The sequence below is a fragment of the Condylostylus longicornis genome, unplaced genomic scaffold (assembly GCF_029603195.1).
Source record: "Condylostylus longicornis isolate FDR11 unplaced genomic scaffold, ASM2960319v2 ptg000156l, whole genome shotgun sequence".
NCBI classification, from domain to species: domain Eukaryota; kingdom Metazoa; phylum Arthropoda; class Insecta; order Diptera; family Dolichopodidae; genus Condylostylus; species Condylostylus longicornis.
In genome coordinates, this window is record NW_026578124.1 from 5001 (window position 1) to 12500 (window position 7500).

General features: G+C 38.6%; 2 pseudogenes; both read left to right on the forward strand.

Moving 5' to 3' along the window:
- Window positions 1-869: 869 nt before the first annotated feature.
- LOC129615973 (5.8S ribosomal RNA) lies at window positions 870-1053 on the forward strand (annotated as a pseudogene).
- A 290-nt stretch (window positions 1054-1343) lies between these two features.
- Window positions 1344-7500, forward strand: part of LOC129615995 (large subunit ribosomal RNA) — a 7649-nt pseudogene continuing 1492 nt past the window's right edge.

The window sequence follows — 7500 nt, forward strand, 5'->3', positions numbered from 1 at the left end:
AAATCGCAAAGTAAAACCAAAACAAGGCACCAAAATATATAAAAAGGCCACATATAAAAAAAATAAAAATCATTATATTAATTATATAATATGGAAGTATTTTAAATAAAACAATATACGATCATTTATAATAAAAGTAACCATCTGAGTATCGAGTGTGATATGGTAAGGTAAGGAATGATTAGTAAATATTAATGTAGCAAATAACACTAAAACTACTATATTTGTATAACCATTATTTATAATGCGATTATAATCTAATATAGTAGTAATGATATTATATTTGTATAACCATTATTAGAAATAATAATGAGATTATATTCTAATATAATAAAATATTATAAATATCTATATTATATTTATAAATATGGAAATTTTATATATTAAATAATGATTTTTAAAACGAAGAGGTGTCAAAATGTCCATGAAACTCTAGAATTAATGATTATATCATTTATTCGACCTTTATTGGATACGATATGTATATTTTAATAAATATATGTATCTGATACTGTTATATATTTATTGCAAATATATAACATTAATAGTATCAAAGTGTATCCCCCCTGAAATAATATAATATAAAAAAAATAAAAATCATTATATTAATTATATAATATGGAAGTATTTTAAATAAAACAATATACGATCATTTATAATATAGAAAATATATAAAAATATATTCTTACGTTGTTGTCCATATATTATGGTAATAACTTTTCTTGTATAAAACAGTTGGGATACGGATAAAAGGAAAGTTAGAGACATTCGCAGCACATAGATTATATTATTTATATATTTTAATATGTTTTAGAATGTATATATATTATCGATATATATCTGACGAAAATAAAAAAAAAATTTTATAAAACTCTAAACGGTGGATCACTTGGCTCATGGGTCGATGAAGAACGCAGCTAACTGTGCGTCATCGTGTGAACTGCAGGACACATGAACATCGACATTTTGAACGCATATTGCAGTCCATGCTACAGAGTATATAAATTTATTAAAAAATTTAATACTGCATGGACTACATATGGTTGAGGGTTGTAAGAATAATTTAATAAAGTTGCTTATAATATAATTTTAAATTATATTATTTATAGCACATGATATATTACTGGTAGGAATACCATAATATTAAAATTCAATTATATATATTTTACTTATATTATAAAATATAATAAAAAAATAAGTATATCCTAGTATTAATAAATTAGTATTAATACATTAAAGAGGAAAACTTATATAAAATTATATTATTTATAATATAAACAATACAGTAACTTATATATATTTAGTTTTCAACTAAAAAGAAAAATTAAAAATATTCTTAAAAACAACCTCAACTCATATGAGACTACCCCCTGAATTTAAGCATATTAGTTAGGGGAGGAAAAGAAACTAACTAGGATTTTCTTAGTAGCGGCGAGCGAAAAGAAACTAGTTCAGCACTAAAGGATTTTGTTTATACAAATATCCGATGTAGTGTATGGAATATCTATATTCTAATATGAGAAATTAACAGTCTAAGTCCTTCTTAAACGAGGCCATTTACCCATAGAGGGTGCTAGGCCCGTATGACGTTAATGATTATTAGAAGATATTTCCAAAGAGTCGTGTTGCTTGATAGTGCAGCACTAAGTGGGTGGTAAACTCCATCTAAAACTAAATATAACCATGAGACCGATAGCAAACAAGTACCGTGAGGGAAAGTTGAAAAGAACTCTGAATAGAGAGTTAAATAGTACGTGAAACTGTTTAGAGGTTAAGCCCGATGAACCTAAACATCCATGAAATATGAAAAATTCAACATTATAAATATTATATAATTATATAATAATGATGGTGTGCAATTTTTTCATATATGGACATTGCAATCTGTTAATAAATATATATTTATCATAAGATATATTTAAAAAGTTTATTTTATATATGAAAATTTATTTTCTATATAATATAATTTAAATATTATCGGATAAATAATTGACAGATAAAAAATCAATATAATGCGTAAATTATATATTATTATAATTTTATAATATTATATTAATTTATATATTAATATAATTATTATATGCATTAATATGATTAGCAATGCTATAGATTTAGGATACCTTCGGGACCCGTCTTGAAACACGGACCAAGGAGTCTAACATGTGTGCAAGTAATTAGATTTTATTTTAAATAAAATCTAAAGGCGTAATTAACTTAACTGTTAATATGGGATTAAATTATATATATAATTTTATATATATAATATCAATCCTGGGGCGTTCTATATAGTTATGTATATAAATAATTTTTAATTATTTTTTATACCTCTAACTAGAACGTACCTTGAGCATATATGCTGTGACCCGAAAGATGGTGAACTATACCTGATCAGGTAGAAGTCAGGGGAAACCCTGATGGAAGACCGAAACAGTTCTGACGTGCAAATCGATTGTCAGAATTGGGTATAGGGGCGAAAGACCTATCGAACTATCTAGTAGCTGGTTCCCACCGAAGTTTCCCTCAGGATAGCTGGTGCATAAAAATATTATATAAAATAATCTTATCTGGTAAAGCGAATGATTAGAGGCCTTAGGGCCGAAACGACCTTAACCTATTCTCAAACTTTAAATGGGTAAGAACCTAAACTTTCTTGAATGAAGTTTTAGGTTATGATATATTGTGCCCAGTGGGCCACTTTTGGTAAGCAGAACTGGCGCTGTGGGATGAACCAAACGTGACGTTACGGTGCCTAAATTAACAACTCATGCAGATACCATGAAAGGCGTTGCTTGCTTAAAACAGCAGGACGGTGGACATGGAAGTCGTAATCCGCTAAGGAGTGTGTAACAACTCACCTGCCGAAGCAACTAGCCCTTAAAATGGATGGCGCTTAAGTTGTATACCTATACGTCACTGTTAATGTAAATGATTTATATTACATTATTAATGTATATAAATTTAGAAACATTAACAAGTAGGTGGGTACAATGGTAGCGTAGAAGCATCTTCCGTAAGGATGTGTGGAGCTGCCATTGGTACAGATCTTGGTGGTAGTAGCAAATAATCGAATGAGACCTTGGAGGACTGAAGTGGAGAAGGGTTTCGTGTGAACAGTGGTTGATCACGAGTTAGTCGGTCCTAAGCTTAAGGCGAAAGCCGAACAAAATTTAAGGTTTTATCCCCATTGATAATATAAAATACCTTAAATTAAATAAGCGAAAGGGAATACGGTTCCAATTCCGTAACCTGTTGAGTATACGTTTGTAATAAATATGGTCATTATGATCATCCTGGTAACAGAAACAATCATAGAGAAGCCGTCGAGAGGTATCGGAAGAGTTTTCTTTTCTGTTTTATAGTTGTACTACCATGGAAATCTTTCGAAGAGAGATATGGTAGATGAACTAGAAGAGCATGGCATTTACTGCTGTGTCGATATTTTCTCCTCGGACCTTGAAAATCTATGATTGGGCCACGCAAACTTCTCAACAGGCCGTACCAATATCCGCAGCTGGTCTCCAAGGTGAAGAGTCTCTAGTCGATAGAATAATGTAGGTAAGGGAAGTCGGCAAATTAGATCCGTAACTTCGGGATAAGGATTGGCTCTGAAGATTGAGATAATCGGGCTTGAATGGGAAACAATAAAGTGGTGCATGTACTCGTTCTGGGTAAATAGAATTTATTATAAAATTTATTTTATAATATTTTTGTTCCCCGGATAGAAGCTACATAACCAGTTGTGGAACATTCTTGCTAATAATATACTGGTAATATAATTTTTTAATTATATTATCATATATTTTATAACGGTTATCAATTAACAATCAATTCAGAACTGGCACGGACTTGGGGAATCCGACTGTCTAATTAAAACAAAGCATTGTGATGGCCCTAACGGGTGTTGACACAATGTGATTTCTGCCCAGTGCTATGAATGTCAAAGTGAAGAAATTCATTTAAGCGCTGGTTAACGGCGGGAGTAACTATGACTCTCTTAATCTTATCAATACAGCTGTCATGTTAAATAATAACCAAAATATATCGGGGGAGTCGGATAACCCCAGGGTACTGCCCACTGGTAGTGCCCAACAGCTGACAATGAACAGCAACGGTGCATCAGCAATAGCTAATCGCACCAGGAGTCGCACGGGCGTTGGCGTGGGCTCCAGCCGCAACAACAGTAGTAATATTACAGCCATTACTACTGGCGGCTTGAACCCCCTTGATACCAGGGGTTCTCCGGTTGGCTCTGTTCCGCCCCAGAGCAACCGCTGTTTAGCCTGTGGCAGAAGGGAATGTGTGTGTGTAGAATTGGAAAACGAATCTGATACAGCCCAGATTCATGAGTGCAGATTTTGTGCACGTGTTTTCGGCACCAAAACTGGTCGTGGTGTGCATGAGAAGAAAGCCCATCCAAATGAATTGGATGAGGAGAGGTTGGCACGGCAACCTGAGAGTAAAGTGCGATGGTCAGAGGAAGAGTTAAGAATCCTTGCAAGAAAAGAGGTAGAGTTGTCTAGGAGGGGTGTACGTTTCATAAATGTGGAACTTGCTGCCCTCTTCGACAACAGGTCACTGGAGGCCATAAAGAAGATCCGACAGAAAACGGCATATAGGAACTTCGTTAGGGAATATACCAATGAACCGGATGGACATCCTGTCATTGTTGCGGGTGACATGGATGATCTACCTCACAGTGGCGACACTGATGGGGGGTTCATTGAGTATATTCTCCAAAGGCCTCCGAGAAACCCACACAATTTAAGTGGCCATCTATACTCGCTTGCTTGCGAAGCTCATACTCGAGGCAAAGAGGAAACCATGATCTGTCTAACAGCACTCCTTAGGGAGCATTTGCCTTGGCGAGAGCATCCTCGAGTCCCTGTCGCCCGTCCTGCTAATTGTGCAACCCATAGCAGACGGCGGCAGAGGCGAAAAGAGTATGCTCTCACGCAGAGAAATTTTAAAAAGCACCAAGGTAGATGCATCAAATCCATTTTGGAGGGGCCCATCGCTTCGAATCCACCAGGACGAGAAGTGATGGAACCGTACTGGAGGGCAATCATGGAACAGTCGAACACCTCATCGCCCCCTGACGAAAGGCTAGAGAGGCAAGAGTGGTTGGCATTATGGAGTCCAATTACCGTTGATGACGTTCTGTCATCAAGGCTTAGCAATGCTACATCTCCTGGTCCTGATTGTATCACGGCGAGGCAACTCAATGCGATAGGACAGGACGCACTCATGATGATATTTAATATTATCATGTGGTGTGGTCGACTACCTACGTTTGCGCGTAGGTCAAGAACCATCTTTATCCCGAAAAAGACCGGTTCTTGCGGCCCAGGTGATTTCCGTCCCATCACAGTTCCTTCGGTTTTGAGCCGGCACTTGCATGGTCTACTGGCGAGAAGACTCTTGAAACATTTTAAATTTGATTCTCGTCAGCGGGCATTCATTAGTGGAGTGGATGGATGCACCGACAATGCCATGCTAATGGACATGTTGCTGCGGGATCATCATGATCGCAAAGCACCATTGTTCATGGCTCTAGTTGACGTGAGTAAGGCATTTGACTCCGTTTCCCACAGTGCTATACTGGGGACTCTGAGATCATATGGCTTGCCCACGGGATTCTGCGATTACATCGGGAATATGTACGCAGAATCAACAACACATCTTTGTGGTGATGGGTGGATTAGTAGCGATGTGCACCCAGGACGGGGAGTCAAACAAGGTGATCCTTTGTCACCCGTAATCTTTAACATTGTGGTTAACAGATTATTGGGCTCCCTGCCTGCTGAAGTTGGAACTTCCCTTGGGGATGTAAGACTCAATGCAATGGCATTTGCGGATGACCTTGTCCTTTTGGCAGAAACGCCGCGAGGATTAAAAGAATTGTTAGATACCACCCACACATTCTTAGGAATGTGTGGGATGTCACTTAATAGTGCAAAATGCTTGACAGTAAGCATAGAAGTTCGTGGCAAAGACAAGGTAACAATGGTAAATGACCGGCGCACGTTTTACATCGCGGATAGGCCAATCCCAGCATTAAAGAGAACAGACGATTGGACCTACTTGGGAATCAACTTCACGGCCGATGGTCGGTGCAAGTGCTATCCATATAAGGAATTGGGCCCCAGATTGGAAAATGTACGGAAGGCACCACTCAAACCTCAACAAAGGCTTCACGCACTTAGAACTGTCCTAATACCACAACTTTATCATAAACTTGCTCTTGGCAGTGTTATGATCGGTGCTCTGAATAAAACAGATAGGATCATACGCAATGCGGTCCGGGCATGGCTACGCCTACCACACGATGTGCCGGTTGCATTTTTTCATGCTCCGGTGAGCCATGGAGGATTGGGCATTCCATCTGTTCGATGGATTGCTCCATGGCTCAGGAAGCAGCGTTTGGACTCGCTTAAACTGCCGTGCCTCGAGCAAGTGGTCATTGCAAACACTTTTATAGCGACCGAGTATGATAGAGTTGAAAGAAGATTGACGGTTGATGGACAGATTCTGGGGACAAGAAATCAGATTGATCAGTATTGGAGCAACAAGTTGTATGGTCAGGTGGATGGAGTTGGTCTTAGGGAAGCGGGGCATGTTCCGCAGGCGCACCGGTGGGTGAGGGAACCCACAAAGCTGCTGAGCGGGAAGGACTTCGTGAATTGCATCAGGCTTCGCATCAACGCTTTACCTGCGAGGTCAAGGACCTCAAGGGGAAGAGCACAGCTTGACAGAAGGTGTCGAGCTGGATGCGGAGAACCTGAAACCACCAATCACATAGTCCAGAGATGCCACCGAACACACGCTGCCCGGATCAACAGGCATGACAATATCGTTGGCTATATTAAGAGGAGTCTCTGTAACCGTGGTTTTACCACTCTTACAGAACCCTCTTATCAAATGCCTAGCGGTCATGTCCTGAAACCTGATCTTGTTGCCACCAAGGATCAATCTATTCTTGTTCTTGACGCTCAGGTCAACACCGACGCTGTCAATCTCATAGGGCCTCATCGCACCAAGACCAGTAAGTATAGTGGGAGAGACTTCCTGGAGCAAGTAAAAAGAGGAAGTACAAGGGAGGGACACAATTCAACACACACACACACAATAAGAGAGGGAGAAGAGACTCAAGTAGGGGAAAGGGAAGTAAAGGTGATGACAGTCACTCTCAACTGGCGAGGTATTTGGTGTAAGAAGTCCGCACAGGATCTTCTTGCATTCAACGTCCTCAACACGCGAGACCTGGCTGTCATCAGCACTAGAGTGGCGCAGGGTAGTATTCGATGCTTTAACATCTTTAATCGAACTACCCAGGTGCGTGAAGGTATTGGCTGATGTAACGTTGCTGTTCAGCTATTTAAAAAAGGGTGCCGTCTACCCATTTTGAACATAAGTATAGGCGCAAATTTTCCAGGGGGTGTTTTAGTCGGTAGTCAGTGAAGACTGCATGATAGATTAGTAGAGCATGAACATAATATCATA